The sequence below is a fragment of the Kogia breviceps genome, chromosome X (genome assembly GCF_026419965.1).
Source record: "Kogia breviceps isolate mKogBre1 chromosome X, mKogBre1 haplotype 1, whole genome shotgun sequence".
NCBI classification, from domain to species: Eukaryota; Metazoa; Chordata; class Mammalia; order Artiodactyla; family Physeteridae; genus Kogia; species Kogia breviceps.
In genome coordinates, this window is record NC_081330.1 from 18,630,930 (window position 1) to 18,644,119 (window position 13,190).

The 13,190-nt window shown below is 38.3% G+C and overlaps 1 protein-coding gene across 18 annotated transcripts in view; it reads right to left on the bottom strand.

Annotated features, from left to right (window-relative positions):
- Positions 1–13,190, bottom strand: part of ARHGAP36 (Rho GTPase activating protein 36) — a 158,976-nt gene that overhangs the window by 60,210 nt on the left and 85,576 nt on the right. For 4 of the 18 annotated variants that reach the window (XM_067024225.1, XM_067024212.1, XM_067024218.1 and 1 more), the window contains one exon: positions 3,248–3,316. The exons of the other annotated variants lie outside the window; for them this stretch is intronic. The gene's annotated coding sequence lies outside the window, so the exon portion shown is untranslated. The remainder of the gene's footprint in view (positions 1–3,247; positions 3,317–13,190) is intronic. 18 annotated transcript variants of the gene reach the window in all.

The window sequence follows — 13,190 nt, forward strand, 5'->3', positions numbered from 1 at the left end:
TGTTTGTTTTTTGTTATAGAGCTGCATGAGCTGCCTGTATATCTTGGAGATTAATCCTTTGTCAGTTGCTTCGTTTGCAAATATTTTCTCCCATTCTGAGGGTTGTCTTTTGGTCTTGTTTATGGTTTCCTTTGCTGTGCAAAAGCTTTTAAGTTTCATTAGGTCCCATTTGTTTATTTTTGTTTTTATTTCCATTTCTCTAGGAGGTGGGTCAAAAAGGATCTTGCTGTGATTTATGTCATAGAGTGTTCTGCCTATGTTTCCCTCTAAGAGTTTGATAGCGTCTGGCCTTACATTTAGGTCTTTAGTCCATTTTGAGCTTATTTTTGTGTATGGTGTTAGGGAGTGTTCTAATCTCGTACTTTTACATGTACCAGTCCAGTTTTCCCAGCACCACTTATTGAAGAGGCTGCCTTTTCTCCACTGTATATTCTTGCCTCCTTTATCAAAGATAAGGTGACCATATGTGCATAGGTTTATCTCTGGGCTTTCTATCCTGTTCCATTGATCTATATTTCTGTTTTTGTGCCAGCTCACACCAGTCAGAATGGCCATCATCAAAAAATCTAGAAACAATAAATGTTGGAGAGGGTGTGGAGAAAAGGGAACACTCTTGCACTGCTGGTGGGAATGTAAATTGATACAGCCACTATGGAGAACAGTATGGAGGTTCCTTAAAAAACTGAAAATAGAACTACCATGCAACTCAGCAACCCCACTATTGGGCATATACCCTGAGAAAACCATAATTTAAAAAGAGTCGTGTACCAAAATATTCATTGCAGCTCTTTTTACAATAGCCAGGACATGGAAGCAAGCTAAGTGTCCATCATCAGATGAATGGATAAAGAAGATGTGGCACATATATGCAATGGGATATTACTCAGCCATAAAAAGAAACAAAATTGAGTTATTTTTAGTGAGGTGGATGGAACTAGAATCTGTCATACAGAGTGAAGTAAGTCAGAAAGAGAAAAACAAATACCATATGCTAACACATATATATGGAATCTAAGAAAAAAAAAGGTCATGAAGAACCTAGGGGTAAGATGGGAATGGAGATGCAGACCTACTAGAGAATGGTCTTGAGGATGTGGGGAGGCGGAAGGGTAAGCTGGGACAAAGAGAGAGTGGCATAGACATATATACACTACCAAATGTAGAATAGATAGCTGGTGGGAAGCAGCCACATAGCACAGGGAGATCAGCTAGGTGCTTGGTGACCACCTAGAGGGGTGGGAGGGAGAGAGGCGCAAGAGGGAAGATATATGGGAACATGTGTATATGAAAAAAAAATTTTTTCTAAAGACAGATGCTACTTTAGTTAAGTTATCTTAGGAAATGGAAGTACTGTTTTCTGACTTCAGAGGTAGTGGCTGTGAGAATGCTTTGCAAGTTGTCAAAGGCTGTTATACAAGTGACAAGAGTTTATTTAAGGGGGGAGGAACAAGATAATGGTATGGATTAGGAGATCCAAACTACTGTGCATATAATAGATAAGCAACAAGGATATATTGTACAGCACAGGGAAATATAACTATTATTTGTAATAACTTTAAATGAAGTATAATCTATAAAAATATTGGATCACTATGTTGTACATCTGAAACTAATAGATTGTAAATCAACTATACTTCAGTAAATAAAATAAGGGAGAGCATATGGTTAAATCATAATCAATATGAACACATCTCTGAAATGCACAAATGGTGTTTACTATTCATTTCAAATAATTAAATAAACCAATTATTTCTTTAAAAAAGAGTTATTGCTATTAATGACCCCTGATGCCCCCTCAGACACACACACACACACACACACACACACACACACACACACACACACAACACCCCTTCCCCAAACTGCCTGAAAATCCACACTTTGGCTCAATTTTCTGTTCCATTTCCCTGCAATATTGCCCTGATGATCTCATTACCAACTCCTGGTAGAGGCTTGTTACTAGCTAATCTAGTTACCTTGGACTCTCCACCATATCCGAGCTCACCCCCCTATAGATTGTTCTGTCATTAACAAGCGTCATCTACATAACTCAAAGTCATGTCCCAGAGCTCTGCAGCAGCCAGCATAGTGATTAAAAAGCAGCCTGATCCAACCAGGACAGGATCCAGATCTCCTTATTCCAAACCAGATTAATTGCCTCATTAATGACAATGCCTCACCTGAGTCCAGTCTATTTTTGCAAAAAAAAACTGTATAAACTGTATACTCCATATCTTTCTGGGGCCTCGCAGCAGCACTGGAGATGGACACCCCTGTTTACAAAGCAAAGAGGGCAAATGACCTGTCCTAGATTCACAGAGAGCAGGTAACAGACAATATCAGAATTCAAACCCAAGCCATATCTAGGCCAGGCTCTTCCCCCTACATCACGACATTAGTTCATAGTTGGATGTGGAGAAAGGAACACACAGAAAATAAATTACTATGCACCTGACCAATGAGAGATTTGGCATGATATATAGCAAAGCCTTTTTCTTATTGGAGTAAAACAAGACCCATGACTTGTAATACGGCCTCATTTGTAATCTGGGGGCCAGGGATGAGAAAATTCTTTCTGAGATCAGCACTGAGCTCTCCCACAAGTCATTTATTCTTTCCTTCGTTTATTCACTCATTCATTCTATAAACATTTATTGAACACTTTGTACATACCAGGCACTGTGCTTGGTACTAGTGGATAAGACACAAGGAAGAACAAGACATGGTCTAGGCCCTCAAAGGAATTTACCATAGTCTAGAGAGATAAATTGGAAGCAGACAAGGATAACTCCAAATGCATAGCAAAGTAGGATTCATGACATAAGTGAGCAACATTCTCTGAGAGTCTACAGAGAACACTCAGATCTCTTTGGTGGAGTGGGAATGACTTCATGGTGTATGAGCTTGACTTATGAAGGATAAGTGGAATTTGAAGAAATGGTAAATGGGTGGGAATGAGGGGCTGCCAGGGAAAGAGAACAGCATGATGTAGGCACAGAGGTAAGAAACCAGATGGGTTAGATGGAAATCAGTGGGTGATTGTATTTCGATGGAGCTGGGATTGGACAAAAGAAAGGAAAGATATAATGGGAAGGTCTGTTTGGGCCAGATTTTGGTAGACTTTGAATATCTCAGCTTCCATCCTTCTCAGAGACCAGCAACAGTGAAGGATTTGGGGAAGACAGCAAAGGATGGACGTTGCTCCCTGGGAGCCAGACGACAAGAAAAAAAAAATAATAATGCCTACCTGGACTCCAGAAGGGGAGAAGTCACGCTGAGGCTCCTTGGCAGAGTAGGTAATGATGGCAAATTGCTTCTAGGGAAAAAGCTTAATTTAGTTCACTGAAATGCTTGTCTTGGCACCTTTCCCAGTTCACCTTCTGTGCCTTTACTTGTGCTAAACTCTAAACCTGTAGCATCCTCCTCAGCCCCTCTCCCACCAATTCTGCTTGTTGAGAAAGCTGATGCATTTTTCAAGGTGTCCTCCCTGCCCTTTGCCTCAATGGTCCTCGGTTCTCCATAGTTAAAGCCACTGATATCTGTTTCTGCTCAGTCTCTTTCCTGGCTCCTCCTTGGCTCATACCTTTCTAGTTAATCTTCACCAGAGTTAAATCCTTGGTCTTCTTCTCATAGTGTAACTTAAACACCCTATTTCTGGTCCACGTTAATGGATGCAAGTACTATGTCAATGACTTCTAAATCGACTTCTCTTTTCTGAAACTTAGGTCCACACATCCAGCTGCCTATTAGACATCTGTACCCTGATGTGCCACAGTTAACCTCAACTCAAAATTTCTTCCACTATTCCAGAGGAAATAATCCTCCCACACAAAACACACTTTACTACCTAATCTACCACCATATGCTCTATCACCCAAATTAAGCACCTGGAAATTTTTCTTGACCCTCCCCACTCACTGTCCCACAAACATCCAATCAATCAGCAGTTCTTTAAGCTTCTACTTCTTTAATATTGACTGACTATGTCTTCTCTTCATCCCAACTGCTGATCTCTCATCTGGATTACTAAAATAACCTTGTTACTGATTTCCTTGACCCCAAATTATGTGCCACAATTCTCATGTAAGCCTTGAATCAATACTCTTCCCAAATATCATCTCTTTCAGGAAGCATTTCCTGATCCCTCCCAAACAGTCCTTTCTTCACATAGATCTTGCTAAGGATATATTGCCAAAGAACCTCATAAATGCTGATACTATGCCCTGTTTCTGTAAAAGGAAATGAGGGAAATGGAGATCAGTGCTTCCAGAAAAATACTTCCAGGCATACACTGCTGTGGAGAATCCTGAGGTACATATGTGCCCAAAGGAAGAGAGTCTTGGGAGGGGGCTCCAAGGCAGAAGCCAACTCTGGAGAGGCCATACTAATCTACCTTCAAACACTAATCTACCTCCAAATTTTCTAACTTTACACTTTTTCTTTAGTTTTCTCACTGAAGATGTGACCCACTGCTGCAGAGATTTGGGAAATAAAATGCATCATTAATCAAAAATTACTCTTCCCTAAAATAAAATATCAGTTCTATTGGGTAGTTAATTGTATTATCAGAATGAGCAGCTCATCCTATTCTACAAGGGCTTTAAACCCTGATCACCTAATAAGTGCAGGAATTATAGTTAATCTAGCTCAAAATTTAATTATGATGAGTCATACATCACAAAGCAAAGTACACAGGGGCAAAACTCTGGTGAAGTCATGTCCAAATGACCTTGACCTCAAGTAGGCTAGCTCTTTCTAAGTGGGAAATTGGAAATCCTTCCTGTTTGTAAGATAGCAAGGCCATCCAAACAAGACCTAGCCCAGTTTACCTCAGAGGTTTTATGGGAAAGCCTGCCTTAATCAAATCTTACCATGAGAAAGCCCAGAAGCAATTCTCCCTCTGGACTCTGCCTTTCTAGATCTTGTTAGAGTATTATGCAGTTGGATTTAAAGAACACCACTACAGTGGATCCAGGCTGGGCCAAGGTATTGAGGAATTCTGTGAGACCTTTAGAATTTTAAGAAGGCATCTAAATCTAGATTCAGAGACTCTCCAGATTGACAGGGACCTAAAAGGTGAACAGTTCCTTTAAGTTATACGGCTTTGAGTCCTCTCACTCTCTTGATTGCTTACAGGACTAAGGACATCTTCCAGGTATATTCTGAGTAAATGATAATAATAATCGGTCAGATGCCTTCATTTGGAATTTTCCACTTTTAATAATGTGGTTTGAGAAGTTATTACCTCTCTGAGCAGTTACTGGCACCTAAATTATTAGCTCACAAGTTGTGCTAATTATTTATTTTTATACACATGCAGGTTGAACTCGATTGGATCACTATTAATTAATACTTAATAATTTTTTAATATTTAACCCATTATTTCAACCTATCGGGACTTTGGGGAATACTCTTTCTGTAGTCCTGAAGAGCTGCTACCTTGCCTTAATCCTTGCCATCTGTACTATTGAAAATGAATCCTTTATTTCCTGCCTGTTTGGAAGTCATGTATAGTTTGCCTCCACCACTTCAAGGGGCACCAAGCTCTAAATACTATTTATTTCCTGCTAAAGCTATTAAGAAGGCTTCCAATTTGTCCTTATCTTTCTTTCTAACCTCTGGTTTGACTTCCTTCTCTTGGTATTTTGGGGCTTAGGGAAAAAGGTTTTATTTTGAGCTGTCCATGATGATAGATATGTTAGTCATATTCCCCTTTCCTCCGTTTTGGTTCTCTATTGCTGTGTAACAAATCACCTAAAGTTTAGTGGCCTAAAGCAACAGTTTTATCTTATTCACAATTTCATGGATCAGGAATTTGGGAAGTTCTTGGCTGATGATTTGTCTCTGATTCATATGGAGTCTGCTGAAAAGCTAGGTCTGGATACTCTACTTTCAATATAACTTCTGCATCTAAATGTCTGGCACCTCAAGGTCTGACACGTTGGTCTCTCTCTCTCTTTCAACATGACACCTCATCCTCTAGGGCCTCTCCACTTGACTTGAATTTCTCATAGCATTGGTAGCCTCAGGGTTTTCACATGTTGGCAGGCTTTCAAGAGGTAGGAAGTGGAAACTGCCAGACTGGTTAAGAGATATTCCAAGAATGGTCACGGCATCATCTTATTTTACCTTACTGGCCAAAGCAGTCACAGATCGCCCGAAGACTCAAAGAAATGGAGAAATGGACTCTACCTCTTGATGGGAGAGTGATGTTGCAGAACAGCATGTGGAATATGAGATATTGTAGCTATCTTTCGAAAATACAAACTTTTATACCTTGTATAGCTTTCCAGACTTAAAAGTCTTATACTTTAAAATACATGTAGAAAAAGTGGACAATGATAGAGAGAGAAAGAGAGAGAGAGAGATCAAAATGTTCAAATAAGATCAGTTTCCATATAGAGAAAACTTCAGGAAGAAAAATTCCGTGAATTGGGATATTTAACTGGAAGATAGGATCAAGTAGTGGATAAAACAAGGATTTGAATTCACAAAAATCTGGTTAAAATCCTGCCACACCACTTACCAATTTTATATCCAAGGTAAAACAACTCTACACATCAAAAAACATTCATTGAGCACTTTTCATATGTTAAGCATTGTGCTAGAGATACAGAAATGCAATAAGGTTCAAGTCTTAAAGAAGCTCACAGTATAGTAAGGAAGACTGACATGAACAAATATTTGTAATAGAATGTAAGAAATGATATAATAAAGGTACCAAGTACTTTGGTGGCTCAAAAAAAGGAGTTATTACCCTGGGTGGTTCAGCAAATGCTTCACAGAAAAACTCTTCAGCTGGGTCTGAAATTATAAGTAAGAGTTTGCCATACAGAAAGGTAAAAGGGATATTTCAGGAGGAGGGAACAGCCTAAGCAAAGACATAGAGGTATGAAACAACATAGCTTTTTCAAGAAAATGCAAATAGTCATCATGAATTACTTACATAGAAGATCTATAAAAACTTATGTTAATGAAGTAGGCAAATGATCATGGGAGTTTTCGTATCCTATATGAAGAAATTTGAACTGTATTTCGTTGTCCATAAGAACTTAGATAATGACGTGATCAGATTTGCATAATAGAAGTTCATTCTGTAGTAGGCAAAGTGTAAGAAAGATTGAAAGAGGCTTATAAAGGCAGGGAGACTTGTAATTATATAGATGAGAAAGACCTAGAACTTGAGCCAATGCAGTTTTAATAGAGAAAAGCAGAACAACCTGAGTCATGCTAAAGAATAAAACTGACAAAATGTCATCATCAAATAGATGTCGGGGTTGGAGAATAGGGGGATCTTTGATAAGACCCATACTTCTGGTGTTGGTAACCAGTTGTTTTGTGTTGCTAATAAAACATACAGGAGGAGATAATAGTTTCTGTGTGAGCTGAAGTACATTTGGGTCAAGCCAGGGAAGATGTCAAATAGGCACTCAGAAATACTAAAATACTGAATGACCTGGGCTAAAGATAAAGTTTTAGCAGTGATCAAAATAGAAATGGTAAATGAAGCCCTGGAAGTGGATCAGTGTGCAGAGTGAGAAGAAAAAGTAGCACAGGAAAAAACCCTAGAGGAACATCAGTGTGTAAGGGATAAATAGAGGAAGAGGAATCTGCAGTGAAAGGATTACAAAATTTAGCATTAGACACTATCAAAAGTTAAACAAAGAGAGAAAAAAAGAAAAAGTTAACACAGTGAGTAGTGGGACAGTTTTTATCAGCCTGAACATGTGATGTTCATTAGAAGGAAAGTAAAGGAGGAGGGGGGACAGAAAAAAATATTGGAAGAAAAAATGGCTGAACCTTTTCAAAATTACATGAGAATTATAAACCTACAAATTCAAGAATCTTAATATCCCAAGCACAAAAGCATGAAAAAAAACGACACTGAGGCATATCATATTCTAATTAATTAAAATTAGTGATAAAGAAAAATCTTAAAAGAATCCAATGGGGGAAAAGCACATATTACATACAGAGGAACAAATACAAGAAAGTCAGCAGACTTCTTATTGGAAACAACGCAAGTCAGAAGACATCAGAAGAAAATATCTTTTAAAAACTGGGAAAAAAAAAAGGTTAATCATGCCAACAATAGACAAAAGAAAGCTAGAGTGGCCATATCAATACCTGCAACATAGATTTCAGACCAAAGAGGGTCATTTCATTCCTACAAATTCTAACATCTTGGGAAGGTTCCACCAACGTAACTACCTAGGATCTGTGGCAAAGGTTTTTCTGTCAAAGAGAACTGACATGTTTGCTCCTGAGTCTAGATTTAAATATACATCCCAGGCAGCTTTCTAAGTGCTCCCTCTATCTGTGCTTCTGTATACTAACTCTAACTCTTCCCGATAACAGGTTTTAGTCCTCCAAAGGGCTTCTAGTCTCATCTTTACTACTGATGATGATAATAATAATAATAAGACAGTGTTTGTCGATTTTTTCCTGCTTTAAAAGACAAATAAAAATCTGCTATATGCCAAGAATAAGAAATAATGAAGATATGATCATGCAGTCCCACTCCTGGGCATATATCCAGAGAAAATTGTAATTTGAAAAGATACACGCACCCCAATGTTCATTGCAGAACTACTTACAATAGCCAAGACATAGAAACATACTAAATGTCCATCGACAAAAGAACATTTAGAAGATGTGGTACATATATATAATGGAATACTACTCAGCCACAAAAAAGAATGAAATTATGTTATTTGTAGCAACATGCATAGACCTAGAGATTATCATACTAAGTGAAGTAAGTCAAAAAGAGAAAGACAAATGCCATATGATAGCACTTGTATGTGGAAACTAAAAATGACACAAATGAATTTATCTAAAAAACAGAAACAGGGCTTCTTTGGTGGCGCAGTGGTTGAGAGTCTGCCTGCCGATGCAGGGGACGTGGGTTCGTGCCCCAGTCTGGGAGGATCCCACATGCCGTGGAGCGGCTGGGCCCATAAGCCATGGCCGCTGAGCCTGTGTGTCCGGAGCCTGTGCTCTGCAACGGGAGAGGCCACAACTGGGGAGGGATGGATTGGGAGTTTGGGATTAGCAGATGCAAACTAGTATATATAGAATGGATAAACAACAAGATCCTACTGTATGTCAAAGGGAACTAGATTCAATATCCTGTGATAAACCATAATGGAAAAGAATATGAAAAAGAATGTATGTATATGTATAACTGAATCACTTTGCTGTACAGTATAAATTAACATGACATTGTAAATCAACTATCCTTCAATAAAATAAATTTAAAGAAAAAAGAAAAAACAAAACAAAAAACAAAGAGGGTCATTTCATAATGTCAAGGAGTCAATTCATCAAAAATATATAACGATCTTAGATATTATGCACCTAATAACAGAGATTAAAAAATACATGATATAAACACTGATAGAGCTGAAAGGAAAAATAGGCATATTTACAGTTAAAGTTGGAGATTTCAATACACCTTTCTCAATAACTGATAGAACAAGTAGACATAAAGTCAGTAAGGTTAAAGAAAACTGGAATAGTACCATCAATAAAATTGACCTACATGACATTTATAGAATACACCACCAAAAAGTATCAGAATAAATACATTTCCAAGTATGTATACTTTTCTCATGACAGACCATATTCTGGCCCATTAAATAAGCCTAAATATATTTTTCAAAGATTAAAATTATACAAATATGATCTTTGACCAAATTAGAATTGAAATTAGAAATCAGTAACATAAGGATGTATGAAGAATCACCAAATATTTTTAAACTAAACAATATACTTCTAAATAACCCATGGGTCAAATAAGAAATCACACCAAAAAATTTAAAATATTTTGAACGAAATGAACATGATAATGGAAGATATCAAAATTTGTGGGTTTCTGCTCAAGCAGTGGTTGGAGGGAAATTTATACCATGAAAGGTTATATTAAAAAAAAAGAAAAGTCTTACATTAAGTTACCAGAAATCAATGACATATACAACAGAAACACATGAGGGAAAATCAATGTGACCAAATCTAGTTCTTTGAGAAGATTAATTAAATTAATAACCTCTAGCCATACTGACCAGGAAAAATAAGAAAGAAGACACAATTTACCAATATCGGGAATGAGGTGACACCACTACAGATTCTACAAGTAATAAGGGATACAAAAGAATATTATAAACAATTTTAAGCCAATAATTTCAACAATGTAGAAGAAATGGACAAATCTTTAAAAGACAGAAACTACCAAAGCTCAGAAGAAAAGGATAACCTGAAGTGTCCAAATGTATTAAAGATATTAAAGAATTTGTAGTTTAAAACCTTCCCACAAAGAAAATTCTAGCCCTCAATGGCTTTTCTGGTAAATTCTACCAAATATTAAAGCAAGAAATAATACCAGTTCTACACAAACATTTACAGAAAAATTAAAATGAGGGAACACTTTAAAACTTCATCTATGTGCCAGCGTTACCTTGATACCAAAACCAGTCAAAGTCATCACAACAAAAGTAGAGACCAATATCCTTCACAAACATATACACAAAAATTCTTAACAAATTTTAGCAAATCACACCCAGTAATATATTTAAAAGATATTACATTATGGCCAAGTAGAATTATCAAAGGATTGCAAATTTGAGCTAGTGCTTGAAAATCAAGCACTGAAATTGGAAAGTATCATAGGCACCAATGTTTGGAGTGCTCTCCTTTCTCCCACTGTGGGCATTATGGGATTAGAGAAATCAGATGTTCGGAGGACACAAAGCTGAGACTACATTGCAGACATGGTATTTGTAGGGCAAAGGGATGAAGATGCAGTCAGTGCTAAATAAATGTGCCCCAAGATCTGGGCTAGACAAGGAAGGAAATGAGCAGAAAAGGAAGGATTTCAGGCACTGGAGGTCTCGTAAGGCCAAAGATCACATGAATAGATGCTCAATATCACTAATTATTAGAGACATGCAAATCAAAACTAATACAATGAGCTATCACCTCACACCAGTCAGAATGGCCATCATCAAAAAAATCTACAAACAATAAATGCTGGAGAGGGTGTGGAGAAAAGGGAACCCTCTTGCACTGTTGGTGGGAATGTAAATTGATACAGCCACTATGGAGAACAGTATGGAGGTTCCTTAAAAACTACAAACAGAACTACCATACGACCCAGCAATCCCACTACTGGGCATATACCCTGAGAAAGCCATAATTCAAAAGGACACATTACCCCAATGTTCATTGCAACACTGTTTACAATAGCCAGGACATGGAAATAACCTAAATGTCCAATGGCAGATGAATGGATAAAGAAGATGTGGTACGGGCTTCCCTGGTGGCGCAGTGGTTGAGAATCTGCCTGCCGATGCAGGGGACACGGGTTCGTGCCCCGGTCCGGGAAGATCCCACATGCCGCGGAGCGGCTGGGCCCGTGAGCCATGGCCCGCAACGAGAGAGGCCACAACAGTGAGAGGCCCGCGTACTGAAAAAAAAAAAAAAAAAAAAAAAAAAGAAGATGTGGTACATATATACAATGGAATATTACTCAGCCATAAAAAGGAATGAAATTGGGTCACTTGTAGAGATGTGGATGGACCTAGAGTCTGTCATACAGAGTGAAGTAAGCCAGAAAGAGAAAATCAAATATCGTATATTAATGCATATATGTGGAATCTAGAAAAATGGTACAGATGAACCTGTTTGCAGGGCAGGAATGGAGACGCAGACATAGAGAACGGACATGTGGACACAGGGGAAGGAGAAGGTGGGACGAATTGGGAGATTAAGATTAGGATTTTTAGGATTGACATACATACACTACCATGCATAAAATAGCTAGCTAATGGGAACCTGCTGTAAAGCACAGGAAGCTCAGCTCAGTGCTCTGAGATGACCTAGATGGGGGGGATGGGGGTGGGGGGGAGGGAGGTCCAAGAGGAAGGGAATATATGTATACATATAACTGACTCACTTCACTGTACAGCAGAAACTAACACAACATTGTAAAGCAATTATACTCCAATAAAAATAATTTTAAAAAACAGAACAGGTGACATGGAACTCAGCCACTGCTATGAGATTTTGGTCACAATGGAATATTGGAGTTGAGTTTCCTAGGGGGTGAAGCCATGTCCAGTGATGTCGAATGGCTGGTGATAGTTGAGGTAGTAAGAAGTTAAAGGAGTTAGGAAGAGTTAGGAGGCCAGGTTGTGTGGGATGGGTCTTCCACACAGATATTGTTGAGGTTACCTAGGATGATGGCAGGACCTGGGGTGTCAAGGAAGCCAGAGATCCAGTCCTCAGAAAATGGGGAAGAGTGACCAGAGTTCAGAAATGATCATCACAAAGGGAGATAGATGTTGGTATAGCAGTGTGCCCTATGCCCTGAAGGAGAATTGTGCCCTCGTATCTAGTGAAAAAGTAACACTACTACTGAAAAGATGCATTTTAATTTGATTAAATTGTAGGGGCAAAGTTTTTCAATGCAGCTAACTTTGTTTTTCTCTTATGCCAGTTTTTGGAAGAGTTGGTTTGAACACTTAGCTCATTGCATCTCTGAGAGAACAAATTAAGATAATGTATTTAAAATGCTCAGCACAGAGCCTGGCACTTAGTAAGTGATCAGTAAATGGGAGCTGTGACTATTATTATTATTATACTTTTGATTTATTTGACCCATGAAGTAATGTTATCCCTTTGAAAAGTTCCTTCTATGGGCTAGTGTTTTCCCTCTGGAGCTACAAGGCACAGTTACGTCTCTGCAAATGACAAATCCTCAGACATCTAGAGACAGCCAAGACATCCCTCATCGCTAGGCAAAATAACCCCAATTTCTTCTGTTTCTCCAAGAACCTCCTTTTCAGAATCCTGATGAAAGAATACATAATAAGCTCAGTTGTGGAGCCTGATACATAGTAAGTTCTCAGCATATCTTCTTTCCCTTTCCCACTGCACTGGCAACAGTTCATAGCCCCAGTCCCTAAAAGGATGGCTCAGGTGTGGCTGTATGTTGATTGACTGACTTCAAAATGTCAATGCTAGGCTTAATTTTGAAAATCTAAAAAATTGGTTGACAATGAACTCTTTGAGAATTGAGGATCATGGGATTTTTAAAAATCTTTTAAACTCTGTTCTAGGCTTACAGAGGATACTCAATAATGTTCCATAAAATGAAATAAATTTCTGCTCTATATCGTGCCCTCCAGACA